Below are 21,542 nucleotides of genomic sequence, written 5' to 3'. Positions count from 1 at the left end.
CAGCGGCGCCTCTCCTCAGCCCCTCGTGCGGTGGCCTCCTGGAGTCGCCGCCGGCCCTGCCCCGGCCCTGCCCCGGCCCCTGAAGCTCCTGATCTTCGGCAGCTGCGGTCGTGGTCTCCAGGGCATTTATCACCGCCGGCTTCAAACAGCCTGCGAGGCCGCCTCATGAACCCCATTTTGCTGATGAGCAAACTGAGGCTCAGAGAGGTCAAGTGGCAGCTCGGCCTTGAATTCTGGTTTGGCTTCAAAACCTACTGCCTTCCCGGTACTCACCCCCCTGAACCCCAACTAAAGAGCACTTGCCAGGTTCCCCCTGCCTTCTTACCGCTTTTCCCAAGTCCTGGGGGCCAGAGAGCTCCAGAACACATACACGCGGTGTAAACTGCTCCCCCTCTGCCCAGGAGCGGACAGCCTGGGTGAGGGCCTGGGTGAGGATTGGTGGAGTCCCCTCTCTCAGGCAGTTACCGAACTCCTCGTCCCCGCTCTCAGGCCCTGAAGTCCTGCTTCCTTTTCTGCTGTCCTCACCTCCTCCTTCCAACCCCTCGTGGCTCCAGCTCCGGAGTTCCTCTTGGGAAGCCCCTTCTCAGAAGCTGCGGTGACTTCAGCAGGGCCACCCTGCCAGAGGACCCCTTTGGCCCTCAATGTGTCTGCCCGCCTTCTGCAGGTGACCAGGGGCTGGTGCAGGGCTCCAGAGGGGCCGTGGGCCCTAGGTTGGTCCTTAAAGGGCCCCATGGACGCTAGTTCTCAGCCTCTGCACCCAGGGAGCCCACACACACACACATTCAACACAAACCATCTCTTCAAGGTGACTAACCTCCCACATCGTGTGACCCGACCACCATAAAAATTGGCATCAAATAAGATGAACACAACTTCTCCTTGCGAAGATTCACATCAGGTCACTTGTTCAATCTCCATATTTTGCGGAGGTCAGAACGGGAGACTCCAAGGGCAGGATGCTTCGCTCCGAGACAACAAAACAGGAAAGCCGGACTAGGACTAGGAAGCAGGCCTCCAGCCGGGGCTAACCCCACAACCCCGCTGGCCCCGCTCCCTGTCCCGCCCAGGCCGCCTCGCCCCAGGCCCGCTGTCCACTGGGCAGGGGGTCCCCCAGCTCGCTCTTCCTTCAGCCACCAGAGTTGTGACTTGGGGTGGTCTGTGGGGGTGGGGGTGAGTTCTTTCCTGGGGAAGTGGGAAAGAGAGACAGGGCAGAAGGGAAGGAGGAGGTAGAGAAAGGGGGAAATACGAGTGTCTAAGGAGGGGATGAAGGCGGGAGGATGAGGAGGCCAAAAGAAGGAAGTGAGGGAAAGGAGCCTGGCTTAGTCACTTTTCTTTCCCTCCCCGCAGGCCCTCTCTTGAGTAGGACGACCATATAATTTGTCACCCGAACGAATGAGGACAGTTTTGAGAGTGAAAGAGGTGCTAACTGGAACGAGAGGCATAAACCAGACTCTAGGACAGAGTGCAAACCAGGACTGGGCCATGTGGTCACCCCATCCCCGGGGGACACCTGTGAGCCCCGGATGTAGACGCCCCGTGTACCGTCCCACCTCAGGTCTGGACCTCAGCTTCCAGCCAGGCGCCCTCACCCCTCCAGCGGCAGAGACCTTCCATTTCAACAAGCCCGCGAGCACTTCCTCCTCCTTTATCTTCTATCCCCACTAAGGAAACACCTTTCACCTGGCCCCCCAACCTGGAAATCTCCTTAACCCTTACTTACATCCACCTGGTCGCCAAGTCCCTGCAGCGGCGCTTGCGCTCCCACCGTGCGTCAGGAGTCGCCCTTCCTCCTTGCCAGCCCTGCTTGTCCCTTCGTGCCTTCGGTGGTGCCTCCTCCAATCTTCTCTCCCCCGGGCCACCCTTCATCTTCCATGCCCAAAGCCCTAGAAGCTCTGGATTTGGGCTGAGTCAGGGACCACACTGGTGTGAGACATCGGGCAGAACCGCCTAACCTGTTGGACCCATTTCCTAACTTTTGTAAATTGTTCCGGAGTCTCTCCAGGGCTTTTGAACGGTTGGCCAACCTCCCAGGGACCCCACACAAGTGCCCAGATACATATAGCCCTTGATTTGCTTGGGCCTCAGGAGCCATGTAGGAAGGAACGCAGCCTCGCTTAGAGTCAGAACTTCTTAGCTCTTAGGCTGAGGTTTCTGGAAGATGGCTGGCAGGACACAGCCAGGAAGTACGGTGAGGGAGGTAGGGGGCGGGGGAGACACAGCCTGGCAGAGGCCCGCTGTTGGCCCAGAGGCCAGGCAGCGGCAGGGGTTAGCGGAGCAGGCCTCGAGTGGGGCAGAGAGGTCAACGGAGTAGAAAGATGGCGAAAGGAGCCTGAAGTGGCTGGGGAGGTGTGTGCAACAGCCCTGCCCCATCCCGTCTACTGGACAGAGAGCCGTCTCTGAGTCCGTGAACTGGGGGAGGCCAGAGAGCATTTGGGTAAGCACCTCTGAGAAATCTAGGAAATATTGCATCCAACTTTTTCTTTTAGAAAATTCGAAGCGTACGCAAAGGTAGAGGTAATATGCTTATGAACCCCCGTATTTCTATGTAGCTGCTTACTCCCCCTCCTAATATGTTTTTTAAAAGTGTTACTGAGATATCTAATTCATATACTGTAACAACTCATCCATTTAAAGTAGACAATTCAGGGGCCCCTGGGTGGCTCAGTCGGTTAAGCGTCCGACTTTGGCTCAGGTCATGATCTCACGGTTCGTGAGCTCGAGCCCCATGTCAGGCTCTGTGCTGCCAGCTTGGAGCCCGGAGCCTGTCTTTGGATTCTGTGTCTCCCCCTCTCTCTGCCCTTCACCTGCTCATGCTGTCTTTCTCTCAAAAATAAATAAAACATTTAAAAAAAATTTTTAATAAATTATACAATTCAATGTTTTCAGCATATTCATCATCTTGTGCCACCATCACCATGATTTTGCCATAAATATGATTTGTGTCTCCTCATTTGTGTCCAGACTGGGCAGCTGTACTGTCATTAGGCATGTCTAAGGCCACGCACCCATTAGAAAGGATGCTTACAAAAGAATTGCAATGATTTGGGGAAATTCTCATTGTATAGTGTTAATGTAAAAAAAGTCAGGATAGCATTTCATGAATGGGTGAAAATAAGGAAAAGAAACAATCAAAGGGAACATGCTCTAATGTTAAAATGTGTCTGGGTCATGGAGTAAGTGATATTGTTTCTCTAAATTTAAAATATTCGAAGTTTTATACAGTGAAGAGCCATTTTTTGTTAGACGCCAGTTTAAACTTTGCATACAAATGAGGGAGTAGGACCTGACGGTATCCCAGGCCCTGCTCACCTCGAAGATTCTGATATGTGAATATTCTCCAAGCAGGCATCTTGTTGCCCACCAGAGGGCGCAGCGGGACCTCACAGCAGCAGGGCGAGGGCCCTCTGGGGTGGAGGAAGGCCTCCGATGGGGGGACCGGGACCACATGAGGGTTCTGGGGATAGCAGCCAACTTCCCTCTTCATAGGACACCCAGGGAGTGTCCTCACTCAACCGGTTTCTTTGATAAAAGAAATTCTTTCAGAGAAAAAAGAAAAATTCTTTCACTACCTCTTTTATTTCAAATTCAGGCACTTACTACATTGCACTAAACATACATAACCGTTTGCTTTTAGAGTTGCCTTTCATTTCACTTACAATCCCTAAGTAATTTCCATGGATATAGCCCAACATTTTGTTCAACCTGTGTTTACAGGTTGTTGCAGATTGTCTTTTGCAACATTAAGAATCAGACAACTGGGGTGCCTGGGCCAATGACTCTTGATTTCCGGTCAGGTCATGATCCCAGGGTTGTAGGACTGAACCCCGCATTGGGTTCCTCGATGAGTGTGAAACCTGCTTAAAATTCTCTCTCTCCCTCTCTCTCTGCCCCTCCCCAACTCGCTCCTTATGGGGTATATGACTTATTTTTCTCATTTAAATACAAGTTACAAAACATATATTGTAGTAACGATTTCAGGAATAAAATTTAGTGATTCATCATTTAAAGGGGTATATGAGTTAATTATTGAATAACATTTTTTAAAGGGGGGGGGCAACCTGGGTGGCTCAGTCGGTTAAGCATCCCACTTCAGCTCAGGTCATGATCTCACAGTTTGTAGGTTCAAGCCCCACGTCAGATTCTGTGCTGACAGCTCAGAGCCTGGAGCGTGCTTCGGATTCTGTGTCTCCCTCTCTCTCTGTCCCTCCCCGAGACTCGTGCTCTGTCTCTCTCTCTCTCTCAAAAATAAACAAAACATTAAAAATGTTTAAATAATAATATGGAGCATCTGGCTGGCTCAGTTGGTAGAACATGCAACTCTTGATCTTGGGGTCATGAGTTTGAGCCCCACCTTGGGTGTAGAAATTAGTTAAAAATAAAAAAAAAAATTTTTTTTTTTTTTAGTGTTTATTTGAAACAAACGTGAGATCATGACCTGAGCCAAAATCAAGAGTCGGATGCTCAACCGACTGAGCCACCCAGGTGCCCCAAAATAAAAAAAAAAATCTTTTTAAATAAATAATATAACTATTCCAGTGAGTGACTCTAGCTACGCGTTGTACAGACTCAGAATTGTGACCGTGTCCTTACATGTCTGTCGGCTGACAATTTTTCCAATTGTTCGTTGCTACTGTATAGACACTGTTGATTTGTATACAGCGAACTTCAACCTTCTTAAATTTACTTACCAGTTTTCATTTCTGTTTTTGCAGTTTCCTCGGGATTTTTCTATGCACATAATTGCTTGCCTATGTAAACAAAGACAATTTTATTTGATTGTCTCCAATCTGTATGCCCTTTATTTTGTGTCTCACTACACCAGCTAGGACCTCTAGTCCTGGGTTGAATCAGAGAGCTGAAAGTGGACATCTTTGCCTTGTTCCTGATTTTCTAGAAGGAAAGTCTTTCATCTTTCACCATTGAGTACGATGTTAGTTGTAGAGTTTTTGTAGGTGACTTATCAGGTGAGGCAGTTCCCTTCTAGTCCTAATATTTTGTTTCTGTTTGTCCCCTCTATTTTTTGTTCTCTGTTCTTCCTTTCCTGCCTCTTTTTCTATTTAAAGATTTTTTTTTTTAAGTTTTCTACTGGCTTTTTAACCATACTTCTTTCCATTGTGTGTGTGTGTGTGTGTGTGTGTGTGTGTGTGTGTGTGTGTTCTAGGGATTACATTATTCATTCTTACATTTACCCAGTACTGTTCCATACTAAATGTAGAAAACTTGTAACATATAGACCCATCTATCCCCTCTCCAATATACTATAGTGCTAGATGGATTCCTAGATACATCTTATTGACCCCACAAGACAATGTCGTTGCTTTTACTTTAAAGAGTCACACATATAGGGGTGCCTGGGTGGCTCAGTCAGTTTAGCATCCCACTTCAGCTCAGGTCATGATCTCATAGTTCGTGAGTTCAAGCCCCATGTCAGGCTCTCTCTGCCCTTCCCCCACTCGCACTCTGTCTCTCTCAAAAAAAAATAAACATTAAAAAAAATTTTTTTAGGGGCGCCTGGGTGGCTCAGTTGGTTAAGCGTCCAACTTTGGCTCAGGTCATGATCTCACAGTTCGTGAGTGCGAGCCCTGCATTGGGCTCTGTGCTGACAGCTTAGAGCCTGGAGCCTGCTTCAAATTCTATGTCTCCCTCTCTCTCTGCTCCTCCCCCACTCATGCTCTGTCTCTCTCTCCTTCAAAAATAAATAAAAACATTAAAATTTTTTTTTAATTAAAAAAATTTTGGGGTGCCTGGGTGGCTCAGTCAGTAAAGCGGCCGACTTCGGCTCAGGTCATGATCTCACGGTCCGTGAGTTCAAGCCCCCCTGTCGGGCTCTGTGCTGACAGCTCAGAGCCTGGAGTCTGTTTCAGATTCTGTGTCTCCCTCTCTCTGACCCTCCCCCGTTCATGCTCTGTCTCTCTCTGTCTGTCTCAAAAATAAATAAATGTTAAAAAAAAAAACTTAAAAAAAATTTTTAAAAGAGTGACACATATAATAATGAAATCAAGAAGAAAATAACAGACCTTTACACTTACCCACTGATGGTCTTTTATTCCTCTCTGAGGATCTAAGTTTCCACCTGATATTATTTCCCTTCAGCCTGTAGGACTTTCTTTAGCAATTATCGTGTGCAAATCTGTGAATTCTCTTATCTTTTATCTAAGAATGTCTATTTTACCTTTATTCTTGAAAGACGTTTTTGCTGGATATAGAATTTTGAGTTGACACCCTTTTTTTTTCAGCCTTTAAAAATATCCTTTTACTTTTGTTTGGTATTTACAGTCCACTCCCTAGGGGCTTAATTTAGCTGTGTGTGTGTGTGTGTGTGTGTGTGTGTGTGTGTGTGTGTGTGTTGAATCCAGAGTTTCTCTTTTTTTTTCTTTCCTGTGTAAAGTTGCTCTGGTAGGATCTTACTCAACCATCACTAGAGGTAGACGACATATCCCAACTTAATTTTCAATTAAGCCTTTTTTTTTTTTAAGTTAAACCAATAGGAAAGTTGCAAGAATATTGCCACAAAGTCCCATATTCACCACATAATACCTATTACTCTTTCTTTTTTCTGAACCATTTGAAAGCAAGTTCTAGACATCATGCTGCTTTGCCCAGCGTGTGTTTCCTAAGAACTAGAACATTCTCTTACACAGCTAGAATTCAATTACTAAATTCAGGAAATTTAATCCTAATGCATAGTATTCAGTTCATATCTAATTTTTATTATCCAATATTGACCTTTATACTTCATAGAGTTCTTTTTTTTTTTCAAGATTAAGATCTAGGCTCATGCATTGTATGTAATTCGTTGTTGTGTCTCTAATCTAGAACAGTTTCTCAGCCTTTGTTGAACTTCTATGAAACTGACCATCTCCAAGAATACAGACCCTTTGCTCTGCAGAATGATCAGTCTGGGCTGATGCGTCACTGTCAGGAATACTCAGCACGTTGCATCAGGAGACAGGTGATGTCAGTTTGTCCCATTTTTCATGATATTAACTCGGATCACTTGGTTAAGGCGGTGTCTGCTGGGTGTCCCCACTGCAAAGGCACCTTTTTCCCCTTTGTGATTAATGAAGAATTGGTGGGAAAATGTTGACTGAGTCAGCATGCTGTTTCCAGTACACTCTCACATCCCATGATAGCATCCATTGCTGGTTCCTGCCTCGGCCAGCTACCACTGTGATGGTTGCCACATGCTGATTTCCTAACTATATCATTTCCTCATGAATCAGTTGGCATTCTACGGTAAGAGGACCTTGCCCTCCACCCTCCCTTTACTTATTAACAATTCACAAATTCTTCTAAATTCTTCATTTATTGTGATGCTCACACTGAAGTCTATTTGACCGGTGTGAGCGTCTTTCAGCTAGTTCCTGGGTTCCACCGTCATGGTCCCATAATTCTTTGGAACTTTTCTTACTTTCTGGAACAACAGGACGTTCCAGGGTCATTCCGAGCATTCCCTGCCTCACCTAAGAATGGACTCAGCCATTTTTTCAAGAACTGCTGCTTCCTGTTAGTGATCCGTGGATGGTACTCTAGGGCAGTACTATCTTGAGTCCAGAGGAGAGATGCTCATCAGAGATGACAACAAGAAGCTTGTGTTGTCATCTGAGGGAAAAGTGTCCACAATCCTGCCCACCTGCTGCTTATCTCTGTGGATGCAACACCATAATAATCAACTGCCCTCTCTGCTGGCAGGCTGCATAGACCAAAGAACAGTCTGAAAGTCTTTCTTACTGCTCATGATTGAAGTGCCATGTGGGTACTGTCACCACGTGTTCTTACAAAAAGCTGAGCCAGGGGCGCCTGGGTGGCTCAATTGGTTAGGTGTTCGCCTCTTGATTTTGGCTCAGGTCATGATCTCACGGTTTCATGGGTTCAAGCCCCACGTCAGGCTCCGCGTTGGGGGTGTGAAGCCTGCTTGGGGTTCTCTCTACCCTTCCCTCACTCACGCTGTCTCTGCCTCTCTCAAAATAAATATATACACTTAAAAAAACAAAAAAAAGCTGAGCCACATCGGAGTTCTGGGGGACTCTTGATCTGGGGGTTGTGAGTTTGAGCCCCACGTTGGGTGTAGAGATTTCTTAAATAAATACAACTTAAAATAGATAAATAATCTTAAAAAGTTTAGCTGAGCCATTCGTAAGGACATTTAAAAACTGAGTTTAATTTGTTGACTTTCAGTCCTCATTCAAGTCAGGACATAACACTGTGGTAGTTTCATTTTTATTCATCCTCTACAGTTAAGAATAGTTCACTGAAGATTTTCCTTCTTATTTCTGTGGTGTGAATTAGGAAATTACTTAGAACACAGCAAGATATAAAAGAACCACAATTTGATTGACTGGCAATTTACTGAATGTAGCTTGTTATTGCAAAAGAAAACATGGAAAGGAACCCATCAAGGGGCTTTTTTTCTTTTGTATGTTTATGGTTTATCATAAAAAAGAGACTATTGTAAGGAGAAAGAGGAATTGAAACCTAATCCTTATCTATAGGCTGTCTCTGAAATGCTTCTTCCTAAAAATAAATAATTCATGAAATATTTACCTCAGGAAGCTAGAATTTTAAGTTTGGGGTCAATAGTGCTGAACACAGTAAATCATACTATGCCTCTTATAAGTTGTGTATTTTTTAAATGAATATGTTTCTTTATTCATTTTAGTTTAGTTATTATTTTTAACTAAATAATACATGTTTAGGGGCACCTGGGTGGCTCAGTGGGGTTAAGCGTCCAACTTCGGCTCAGATCGTGATCTCACAGTTTGTGAGTTCAAGCCAGGCGTTGGGCTCTGTGCTGACAGCTCGGAGCCTGGAGCCTGCTTCGGATTCTGTGTTTCCCTCTCTCTGCCTCTCCCCAGCTTGCACTCTGTCTCTCTCAAAAGTAAATAAACATAAATTTTTTTTTTACAAAAATAAATAATACATGTTTATCCTAAACAAAACATTTTGACTCTAAATAGTATTTTAAGCTTAAGAAAGTCCTAAGTGATCAATATGTTTCATTACTTTCCTTAATCCCTATTTTTTATTTTGTAAAATTTATTCTAATTAAACTTCACTCTTACTAAGACTTGTTTTTTTTTTTAATGTTTGAGACAGAGAGAGACAGAGCATGAGGAGGGGTGGGACAGAGAGAGACACACACATAATCCGAAGCAGGCTCCAGGCTCTGAGCTGTCAGCACAGAGCCTGACTCAGGGCTCGAACTCATGAAACATGAGATCATGACTTCAGCCGAAGTTAGACGCTTAGCTGACTGAGCCACCCAGGCGCCCTCACTAAAAGTTTTTTTTACAAAACTATTTGTTTGTTTGTTTGTTTGTTTAGACAGAGAGATAGAGAGAAAGTTGGGGGGAGAGGGCAGAGAGAGAAGGAGAGAATCTTTTTTTTTTTTTTTAGCAGTTTCTTAAAATGTCTATTTTTCTCAGAATAGCCGATGATTTTCTGTTGTCTTTTGGTTCATTTTTTTTTTTTAATTTTAACTTGTTTTATTTATTTTTATTTATTTATTTTTTATTTTTTTTTTAACGTTTATTTATTTTTGAGACAGAGAGAGACAGATCATGAACGGGGGAGGGGCAGAGCGAGAGGGAGACACAGAATCGGAAGCAGGCTCCAGGCTCTGAGCCATCAGCCCAGAGCCCGACACGGGGCTCGAACTCACGGACCGCGAGATCGTGACCTGAGCTGAAGTTGGACGCTTAACCGACTGAGCCACCCAGGCGCCCCTATTTTTATTTTTTTTAATTTACATCCAAATTAGTTAGCATATATTGCAACAATGGTTTCAGAAGTAGATTCCTTAGTGCCCCGACCCATTTAGCCCATCCCCCCTCCCACAACCCCTCAGTAACCCTCAGTTTGTTCTCCATATTTATGAGTCTCTTCAGCAGCTGCTCTCCGTGTCTTTTTCGGCACAGAGGCAAAGGCAGTGTTAGTGGCCAAGTCCAGGGCCAGCTCCTTCTCATCGTTTCTGAAGCCTGTTCTTGGACAATATCTGCATGACCCCTCCAGGCTGCGGCCTGCAAAGCTGTGTCTCCCAACTTGTTCTGTTGGTTCAGTTCAATGTTTGGCTGAGTGAACAGCATTCCCACTGTATCTGTGTGGCCCCCGTGGCAGGCCGGGTATAAAGTAGCGCTTCTGGCTTTGTCGGAAGCCATTAATGCCGGAGCCATTAACACCGACCCGGTTGTCCAAACGCTCTCTCAACCAGAGCAAATCGCCTCTGTTTGCAGCCTCGTGCGATGGATTCTGCCCGCTTGGCCACACAGTTGCCTGGGATTAATCCGGTCCTGCCTTTGGAGGTGCCTTTCCACCAGCTGGTACAGCTCAGGTCAGTCGTGTAGACAATACGCCCCTCCTCAAAGTACAGTTCATCTGCAGCTCTGGGTTCAAACGTATACAGAGATCTGAACACTTTAACTGGCCCTGGTTTGACCAGTGTGGGTGGCCGCTTCGACATCATCGCGCTCCCTTGAACAGCAGAGGAGCCTCAAGACCACGCACGAAAAGCCAACCCAACGCCCCGACAGCCCGCACTCCAGGGGCCCCAAGGTTTCTTTTTGTCTGGTCTGCAGCTGTGGGCCTTCAAGGACCTGTGCCCACCCTTGGCCGTCAGACCAGCAAGTGCAGGCAGAAGAAAGAGAATCTTAAGCAGACTCCACGTGGGGGCTCGATCCCATGACCCTACAGTCATGACCTGAGCTGAAATCTAGATCTGGCATTCTGACTGAGCCACCCAGGTGCCTGACTTTTTTTTTTTTTTTAAGTAAGCTCTATGCCCAAGGTGCAGCTTGAATTCAGAACCCACCCCCCCGCTGCCGCCGCCCCCCATCCCATTGCAACCTCTGCCCAGTGAGCCAGCCAGGTGCCCCCCCCCCCCCCCGCTAAGACGTTTTTAAATCTGATGTTTCATTATCCTTTTGGTGTCTTGCTTTTAAATATTTTTATTTTTACAATATGACAAGTTTCAGAATCCTTTAAGAATGACTTCATTCAAATTGTTTTCTAAAAGAGAGATTCTGGGGCGCCTGGGTGGCGCAGTCGGTTAAGCGTCCGACTTCAGCCAGGTCACGATCTCGCGGTCCGTGAGTTCGAGCCCCGTGTCAGGCTCTGGGCTGATGGCTCGGAGCCTGGAGCCTGTTTCCGATTCTGTGTCTCCCTCTCTCTCTGCCCCTCCCCCGTTCATGCTCTGTCTCTCTCTGTCCCAAAAATAAATAAAAAACGTTGGAAAAAAAAAAATAAAAAAAAAAAAATAAAAGAGAGATTCTGCGCTGGGTGTCGTTCATACTGTTCAGAACCACATTTGCCTGAATAAACATTTCGGATGGACTTCGTGTCATCTGGGCCCAAGCGACAGCAAACGATGAAGCAAAACTGTAGAAACTGTCCAACATCTTTTGTGTGAATCAAGTCGATGAATTAGCTGAGCATCTAACAGCTTTGCCTTTGTCTGCTGAGACGGACCGTCCAATAATTCCAATGAAATTCCCATCTGAGCAATGAGACAATTCGATCGATGGAAGAGAATAGAGAGCCAGAAATAGACCCATAGAAATATACTCAGCTGATCTTTGACAAAAGAGCAAAGGCATTCAATGGCAAACGAAAGAATAGTCTTTTCAACAAATGCTGCTGGACCAACAGGACATCCACACGCAAAAAAAAAAAAAAAAAAAAAATCTAGAGGCTCTTGGCTGGCTCAGACCATGCAGCGTGTGATTCTTGATCTCAGGGTTGTAGGTTTGAGCCCCAGTTGGGTGTAGAAATTACTTTAAAAATAAATTGTAAAAAAAATACAGAAAAAAAGAATCTAGACACAAACCTTACACCCTTCACAAAAATTAATTCAAAATGGATTCTAGATCCAAATGCACAATACAAAACTATAGATTTCATAGAAGTTAACACAGGAGGAAACGTAAGTGACTTGGGGTGGGCGATGACTTTTTAGATACGACATCAAAAGCACGATTCATGAAAGAAAAAATTCATGGAAGAGATATTGGACTTCAGTAAAATTACAAACTTCTGTTCTACCAATCTGAGCAGTGGATAGAGCGTGGACAATATTCACGGTTACCAAAGAGTGTTAGCTTCCTTCTCCAGATTTAAATCTGACATTTTGAAGAAGGCAACAAATCCTAGGAACTAACATATGGGCCTACATCTGAATCAGAACAGGAAAAGGGCAGCTTCCCCTTTTCCTCGGGAAATGGAATTATTCCCATCACAAAAAAAGTACAACATGGCTGATACTTTCATAACCAGGAAAATCAACCACAAATTTACCCTTACACTGCTTTGCAGCTGTTTACAACAAGGATTCCAGCCACCTGGCAGGAGGGGTGGAAGGCGGCAACTGAGAGGCCCGGGCTTACTGATCTAGTCAAGCCAAGGAGTTTCCAGAACTTGAGCTCCTACCCAGTCACCTACACGGTGACTGGACAGCCCTCCTGGTAAGTTGGATCTATCCTCATGTCACAAGTAGACATCCTGGCCTCGCAAGTAGATACCCAATCAATGCAGAAACTCCAAACTCACTGTGTAATCACTGGCAGTTACATGAGAATTTCAAAGTTTTTAGCAAATTATATATTTCAACTTATTTGTGTTCTAAGTGGAATTCTATTGAAGAAAAGCATTTAATTTACTACTGAACCACTGATAAAATTAAAAACAATATAATGCTATTGTTGAAAACTATGGTAACAAAAAAACTTGTGGTAACACAACATAAAGTTTACCATTTTAATTTTTTTTTATGTTTACTTATGTATTTTTGAGAAGGAGTGGGGGGCAGGGAGGGACAGAGAGGGAGAGAGAGAGAATCCCAAGCATACTCCGCAATGTCAGCACGGAGCCCGACACAGGGCTTGAACCCACGAACCATGAGATCATGACCTGAGCCAAAATCAAGACCAACTGAGCCACCCAGGGCGCCAAAATTTACCATTTTAAAGTGTACAATTTGGTGGCATTTAGTACATTCACAACATTGTGCGCCCATCACTGCTATCTAGTTCCAGAACATTTTCATCGCCCTAAGAGGAAACTCCACACCCACTAAGCAGTCCCTCCCCAGGCCCTCTCTTCCCCAGCCCTGGCAACCACTAATCTACTTTCTGTCTCTGGGATTTTTCTTTCTTTTTTTTTTAATATTTATTTTGAGGTGGGGGGGGGGGGAGCGGGGGGCAGAGAGAGAGGGAGAGAGAGAATCCCAGCAGGCTCTGTTGTCAGCACGGAGCCAGACGCAGGCTCGATATCATCAACCACGAGCTCATGACCTGAGCCCAAATCAAGAGGCAGATGCTTAACCCACTGAGCCACCAGGCGCCCCTAGGATTGTTCTATTCTGAATGTATCATACAAATGACTCCTACACCACGTGATCTTCTGTGTCTGGCTTCATTCACTTAACCACAATGTCTTCTAGATTTCATCCCTTTTGTAGCATATATCAGTACTTCGTTCCTTTTTGAGGCTGAAAAATAGCCCAATGTATACACAGACCACATTCTGTTTATCCACTCACCAACTGATGGACATTTGGGTACTTTCTTCCTGTTGGCTATTGTGAGCAGTTCTGCTTTAGTCGGCGGGAACAGGTTCTTGTTTGTTTCATTTCTTTTGGTTACATACTTAGGAGTGGAATTGCTGAGTCATCTGGTAGGTCTATGTTTCATTTCTCAAGGAGTCACCAAACTGTTTTCCACGGTGGCTGCACCATTTTACGTTCCCACTAGCCAGGTACCTGGTTCCAGGTCCTCCACATCTTAAGCAACACTTGTCTTCTCGGTGGGGTTTTTGGTTGGTTTTGTTTGTTTGTTTTTGTTACGGCCATCCTAATGGGTGTGGAGTGGTATCTCATTGTAATTTTCAAGACAGAAGGGGCTTTTTGATGATTTCAATCTTTTTAAATGTATTGAAACTTGTTTAATGTAGTGCTATTTTGGAAATGACACGAATCTATTATTTTTTTAATGTGAATTCTTATTATTACAGTATTCTGGGAAATTAAATATTAATAAAGACAATCGGTTCTGAAAAAGGGAATTGTAAACGCTAGTCAATTGTATACCTACACCTCTGTGTGATGCAAAGTCCCATTTTGATATCGTAGCATATATACTTTTTATATCATTTCCTAAAGTACTGCTTCATTTTTTTGAAGACTTTATTTTTAAGTAATCTCTATACCCATCATGGGTCTCAAACCCACAACCTGAGATCAAGAGCCACACGCTCCACAGACTGAGCCATCCAGGTCCCCAGTACTGCTTTATTTTTACTATAAATATCAAGGAGTGAAAATAGCCCTTCATGAGGGCATAGACTTCTGTGAGTCAGACCCGCCTGGGCCTGAACCAAAGTTTTTCTCCCTGCTGTGTGACCTTGGAAAATTACATAACTTTGCTGAGCTTGCATTTATTTATGTGCCAAATGGGGACAATGATGCAAGGAGTATATATCCTAAGTCAGGATTAGTTGAAATCAGATTATAAAAGGTGGCTGGCAGGGGCGCCTGGGAGGCTCAGTCGGTTGAACATCTGACTTCAGCTCAGGTCATGATCTCACAGTTCATGAGTTCGAGCCCCTCGTGGGGTTCTGTGCCGACAGTGCGGAGCCTGCTTGGGATTCTCTCTCTCCCTTTCTCTCTGCTCCTCCCCTGCTGGCTCTCTCTCTCTCTCTCTCTCTCTCTCAAAATACATAAATAAACTTTAAAAATAAAAGGACAAACATGGTGTCTGAAGCCAGGAGTTTGATGGCATTCCCCGGGGCATGAGTGCAGATAAAGGGGAGACAAGTGCTCTGAGAACTGAGTTCTGAGACACTCTGACACTTGGAGGTCAAGAGGAAGACACCAGCAAGACTGAGGGGGAAGGGGAGGGAGTGGAGAGCAGGGTTCTGGAAGCCAGGTGAAGCAAGTGTTTCAGGAAGGAGGGAGATTCAGGCAACATCTCAAGAGTGAGTAGCCACTCTGACCTTGGCAGGAGCTCTCTGGCTGGGGTGGAGGGGAAGGAGCCCTGAGGGAATGCTCTAGAAGGGTTGGAGACAAGTACACACGGCGCTTTCGGAGAATTTGGCATAAAGCAGAGCAGAGAAATGGCTGTTGGAGCCGGGCATCCCAAGGAGAGGGCTTGTATTTTTTGCTAAGTATTAGAGATATTTCAGCATGTTTTCAAGTTGTGGTCTTCCTGTCCTTGTGTGCAATATTGTGCCCTTAGAAGAGATTTCCCTGTTCTAGGTGGTTTGGAGCCATTTCTCTAGAAAACATTTTCCCTCTGAGTTATCCAGTCCATTTTTGTCAACGCTGAGAATTTGCCCAGAGTAACGGCTTCCTCTCTAATTGTGGCAGCCAGTTTAAAAGGGAGGTTCCAGGGGCTGGAGTTTTGTACCCCTGCTTTCTGCCTCTTACTGCGTGTGAGGATTAATCACAGCCCTGACGGGAAGGTTTCAGGTCACCACAAGCCTGCGCTTCATCCTGCTCGTTTCCCAGTAAGAGTAGAGGCGCCAGGACAAAGTGGAGATGGCCTTGATGGGGAAGAGAGAGCGACCTGGGCCCCCCTGCAGCTCAGGTCCCATCAGCTGTGTGACCATGAGTATGTCCGGTGGCATCTCTTGGCGTCTGTAAATTAAAGCACCACAACCAGATCTCTAGGTGACCTATCTGTCCCTCAGATTGTGCTTGCTTTCTTGAGAATTTGGCTACGCACTTACAGTTCTTACAATGCACCAATGATTCCTCCTGCTTGTTCTGGAGACCACGTCCTCCGGGTCCACTGGAGGCGGCTTGCTTCCTGGGCCAGCTGCACAGCTGTCCAGGGCTGGCTTCCTGGGACCCGGGGCTCCCTCTTTCTTGCGGCACATTTTCATTTTGCAAGAATGTCCTGTAATAGATTCCTGAGGATGTGAGCAAGGGAAGGAAAAATTTACCTCTTTGTATATCTGAGTATGTCATTTTGTATTTGACAGTAAATTGAGTAAGTACAGAATTCTACATAGAACATCCCTTTCGTTCAGAATTTTGAAGATACTGCCCCATTGTTTCCTAAGTGCCTGCATTACTTTAGGACAACGTATATCATTCAGGTTCTTGATCCTTTGTATTCCCCCCCCCCCAATACTTTTTATTTTTTCTTAATCTTTTCTTTTATCCTTGCGGTTCTGAAATGCCACGATGACGTTCCTTGGTGCAGGTAGTTTTTCGTTCTGTGCCAGGCCCTTTCAATCTGGAGACTAGTATCTCTCAGTTTGGGGCAGTTTTCTTGCATTCTCTCTCCAATGATCACCATCCTTCTGTTTTCCTATTTTCTTTTTCTGGACCTCCAATTAATCCGATTGTGGCCTTTGGATTCGCCCTCTGAATTCCTTACCATTTCTTCCACTTTTCTGTCTCCATGTCTCCATTTCCCTCTCCACGCCCCCCCCCCCCCCCCATCTTTTGCTAGTTTGTGTTTTACTTTCTGGGAGATTTCCCTCATTTTCACCTTCTAATTCTTCTCTTGAATCTTTTATTTCAGTTGACCATTTTTATTTTTGTGAATTCTCTCTCATTGTTTTTGTTTCGTTTTGTTTTGTTTTTTAAAATATCATCCTGAAGCACCTGGGTGGCTCAGTCCGTTAAGCATCTGACTCTTGGTTTCGGCACAGGTAGGTTGGTTGTTCGAGCCTCGAGGAGGAGTAGGGCTCTGTGCTGGCAGGGCGGAGCCTACTTGGGATTCTCTCTCCCTCTCTCTCTGCCCCTTCCCCGCTTGTTCTGTCTCTCAAAATAGATAAACATTTAAAATATAGCATCCTATTCTTATTTATTTATTTAAGTAACCTCTACCCCCAACACAGGGATCTTACAACCCTGAGATCAAGAGTCACGCACTTACAGACTGAGTCAGCCAGGCACCCCAGCATCCTACAGTTGCTTTACGAATTCAACATCATGTTGTATCCAAGGATATTCATTAAAGTGCATTTGAGGTTTTTCTTTGGTTTTCTCCAGGTTTTGTTTTGTTTTGTTTCCTTTTTCTGTCTCTCTGTTGGTTGTTTTATTCTCTTTTATGTCACCACGAAGAACTGAATATCTGATTCAATGCAAGTATCGGTTAAGTCTGGGTATCGGGTACGTGGATTTTTATTCATTTTTCTATACTTTTCTGTATGTTTGAGCGATTTCATATATGTTTCAGGTAGATTGAAAACTTCATGTATGTCCGACTAGGTGACTGGAAACCTTCAGCACAGCATAAGCCACAGCGAGCTGGCCTTTTACGTGGTATGACTCCAAGTGCAGTATTCTCTTGTGCCAGGTTTCCCAGAGCAGATCTTCTCATCTTCTGCCTGGACATCCCCAAATTCTGGGGGAATGGAGGCGAGAACGCAAGAGTCTGAGGAGCCCATCATTCAAGATGCAGCCGTTCACTGCCCTGCTTTTGACCCTGCACCTCATCCCCACCTTTCCCTATGCCTGGTGCCCTTGAGTCCAGAACCTCTGTCACTCCATTTCTGCAGATAATAAACCTTCAGCTTCCCGGCTGCAAGGGATGATCAGGGACACCTGGGGACCCCATTATTCCTTTTTTTAAAAAAAGATTTCATGGGGGGGGCACCTAGGTGGCGCAGTCAGTCGAGCTTCTGACTTTGGCTCAGGTCATTTGGGAGTTCAAGCCCCGCGTCGGGCTCTCTGCTGTCAGCACAGAGCCTGCTCTGTCCCCCTCTCTCTCCGCCCCTCCCCTGCTGGCTCTCACTCTATCAAAAATAAACAAACATGAAAAAATACATATACTTTATTCTTTTAAGTAATCTCTGCGCCCAACATGGGACTCGAACTCAGAATCCCGAGGTCAAGTGTCGCACATGCTACCGACCAAGCCAGCCAGATGCCCCCCATTATTTCTTATACAGACTCTCTACCTGTCCCGTTCCATCTATGGCCACATGCCTGACATCTCAATGGTACCCGGTGCTCCTAAATCCTGGAATTGGGGATTCAGGGCAAATCTCACTCTTTTTTGGCATTCTTCTCTGAAAACATTGAGGTTGTAACTTCTGCTCTAGGACATTTTAGCTCTGTTCCCCATCTCTCATTTTTAGAAGACTTAGTTCAATATTTGCATAAATAAAACTTTTAATCCTCACAGATGTCACTTGCCTTTGAATATATTTTCTAAATTTGGGTACAAATGACACAAAGTGTTACATTAGTTTCAGGTGCACAACATGGTGATTCGAGAAGTCTATACTTATGCTGTGCTCACCACGGGTGTGTAGCTCCCATCTGTCACCATGCGACACTGTTATAATATCATTGACTATATTCCCTAAGCTGTACCTTTCATTCCCATGACTTATTTATTCCATAACTGGAAGTCTGCATCTCCCACTTAATTTTGTGTGGCTATGTTTACCATAAATTCGACAAGACGGGATCTCACACTGACGGGCTCTGGGAAAATTTCTCACGGACACAATGGAGACATGCAGTTCCCAGAAATGGTCACAAGGTGGCGCGGGGACTCTACATTTAATTTCTAGTTTCTCCGCACTACCCCAGCCAACCGGCAAGAGTTAAAAGTACTGTGAATCTTGGTTAAATCCAGCAGAGGGGAACCAGCAATCTAGGATCTTTCTGCGGAAAGGAGTCTCAGATTACTTTCTGGTCCACCCGCTTTTAGAGACAAGGTAATGGAGATCCACAGGAATCAACCAATCTGTCCTATATCCGGAGGTGGTCAGTCGGAAAAGACCCTAGGCTTGAATTTTAAAATTCTCTTAAAGTCATATTCAGAGTTGCCTTCAAATTGTAATACAAATGTGAGTGCATGAAGGTGGCCGTAGGAACGAGGAGGCCAGTGCAGTCCCTGCGGAATGAGGTGGCCTGAAAGAAACAGAAGTAAAAGTCGCCGGTTCACTTACCCCACGTCCTGAGCTCTTGCCGCAGTGTGCGAAGTGTTGTGAAGACATGAAGGGGACAAGACAGGGTCCCCGCCCTGCAGAGTTTACAGTCTGGTAATGAGCCAACAGGAGACAGTGAACTGAAACCAAGGAAGTCTGCCCCGGGGGAAGGTAGGTCACAAGGGCTCCTCTCAGTACGGAGAAGCAGAAGCCCCTTCCCTGCTCAGGAGCGGGTGCCCTTGCTGGTGGGATTTGGGCTGGCTCTGGAAGAACAGTGGAAGTCAACCCTTCTCAAATTGGAATCTGCTGCGCCTAGGGCTTTTGTTTAGACGCAGATTGTAACTCAGTAAATTGTGTGTGCTGAGATTCGGCATTTCTCCCAGGCTCCCAGGTGATTCCGGTGTGGCCTACCTGAAGGAACAGCAAGGCTGGAGGCACTGGTTCTTGAACAAAAAACTACTAACACTCCAGTCTCACCTGAGAGATACTGTGTTAATTGGGCTAGGGTGTGACTTTGGCATTGGTATTTTTAAAAGCACTTCCCAGGGGCACCTGGGTGGCCCAGTCAGTTAAGCGTCCGACTTCGGCTCAAGTCACGCTCTCGCAGTTTGTGAGTTCGAGCTCCGCCTTGGGATCTGTGCTGACAGCTCGGAGCCTGGAGCCTGCTTCAGACTCTGTCTCCCTCTCTGTCTGCTCTTCCCCCACTGGCACTCTGCCTCTCTCTCTAAAAAATAAGCATTAAAAAATTAAAAAAAAAAAAAAGCACTTCCCAGGTGATTCTAATGCAGAGTAAGGTGTGAACATCACTGATGTGGGGGACATTTGTCACTCTTTCTACCCAGCACCTGAAACCCCCCCACCCACACACCTAGAGTCAGAGCCCACCCCCACACTACTGAAGCTAAAATCAAGAGATACCCTTTCCCCCACTTCCCAAACATCGGGGGGCACAAGTGTGCACTTTGGGCTTCACCAACCAACTTAACCATCTCAGACTTTGCAGCAAGAGCCACTGAAAGGAGTGGAGGCTGCACGGTATTGACCTCAGCCAGGATTCTGGCAGTGTTGGCAGCTACATTGTTCCCAGAGGCAGCGGTGACAATTCCTGGGGCACGATGTGCAGCAGCAGGAACTGTCAGACCTTAGCAGACCAATTCTGCTCAGCCTGATTTTGAGCAGGGGACTGGGCTGCACAGCCTCTGAAGTTGCTTCTGTGGTCCCAGAGATTGGGGGCTACCCACTGTAAGTTTAAACCCACACGGAGGCTTTATGATTAAATATAATATACACTTTAAAACACCAGAAAACAAATGCATGGGTTAATGAGTTGCTACAAGGCAAACACCCTTATAAACACCCATGCTAGAAAATTTTGCTGTCCCCGAAACTCACTTATAACTCCTCGCTCCCTGCTAAGAATATCCCTGTCCCGACTTTTAGAGTAATCATTTCATTAATTTTCTTTATAGTATATAACTTCTGTGGTTCCCTAAACACCTTATAGTTTAGTTTTGTCTTTTCTTTTCCCCTTTCAGTCTTTGATTCACTTAGAATCTCTCTCTCTCTCTCTGCCCCCACTGAAATTTAATGGTTTGAAGAGACTGGATCAGTTGTCTTGTAAAATTTACCGGTCTGGATTTTGTTGATTGATGCAGTTCAGTGTGTTCCTCCGTCCTCAGATTTCCTAGAAACTGGCAGTTGCATCCAAACCAAAGGTTTGATCTGAGGCTTGAGATTTTTTGGTATGGCCTCATCACAGGAAGCACTCTGTTAATGGTCAGAAGTACATGTCTGTCTCTGTTTTGTTGAATCTCCCTTTGTGATGTTAGCCATTAGTCATTCCTAGATCCATTAATTGATTAGCAATTTCAAAACAGTAAAATTCTGTTGCTTCTCTCTTCTTTGGTGGAATACTTCTCTGTAGACTAACTTCACCTTGTTTACTATTTATTGAGAAGAAAAATGTTCTCTGTCCTCCTAGGGGCAGTTGTTTGGAAACTTGCAAACTCAACCAAAAGACACATTAACAAGAGAAAAGCAGATTTTTATTCACTATGTATCTGTGCGTTCACGGAAGAATGTGTCTCTTAGAATTTGGGGTTTATATACCACTTTAATGCAGGATAGGGAAGGGCAGAGAGGCACTTCTAAGGGGACAAATGACTTCTTATGGGGGGAGGGGGAGAAGGGGCACTTAAGTGACTTTTTGGAAAGATAAATGATCCCTTAGGAGGACAGGGGGTAAAATAGTCCTGCGACGATGTATTTGGATGTGATACAAATCTGTCCAAAAGCTGAGTTGCTCCTTAGTGACAAGTGAGTTCTTTTGGGAAGCTATGTTTTTAGGCAGATAAGGGATTTCAGAAACTCAGATACTTTTAAGTTCAAAATAATTTTTAGGCCACAGTGGCTTATTTTGGCCCCTTCACTCTTTTAGTCACCCAGTGATATAGTATGCATGGGGAAATCAAGGTAAATTCTTGATTGTTTTCTTTACCAGGGAGAGGTGTGGTCGGGAGGAGAGCGCTGTTTCCCAAGCAACCTCCAGTAGCGACCAATTAGGGGCGTGTGTGCACGTACATGTGTATTACATCATTATGGAAACACAGATTTAATAGTATTTGATGTGTTTGAAATGTCCTCTCTCTGGCCAGAGT

The 21,542-nt window shown here is 45.3% G+C and overlaps 1 pseudogene; it reads right to left on the bottom strand.

The window, feature by feature from the left end:
* Nucleotides 1-5,826: 5,826 nt before the first annotated feature.
* Nucleotides 5,827-10,796, bottom strand: LOC132676726 (osteoclast-stimulating factor 1 pseudogene; annotated as a pseudogene).
* Between the last annotated feature and the right edge of the window lie 10,746 nt (nucleotides 10,797-21,542).

This window comes from Panthera onca, chromosome A3, assembly GCF_046562875.1.
Source record: "Panthera onca isolate mPanOnc1 chromosome A3, mPanOnc1 haplotype 2, whole genome shotgun sequence".
NCBI lineage: Eukaryota > Metazoa > Chordata > Mammalia > Carnivora > Felidae > Panthera > Panthera onca.
This window is presented reverse-complemented; position numbering and strand designations above follow the sequence as displayed.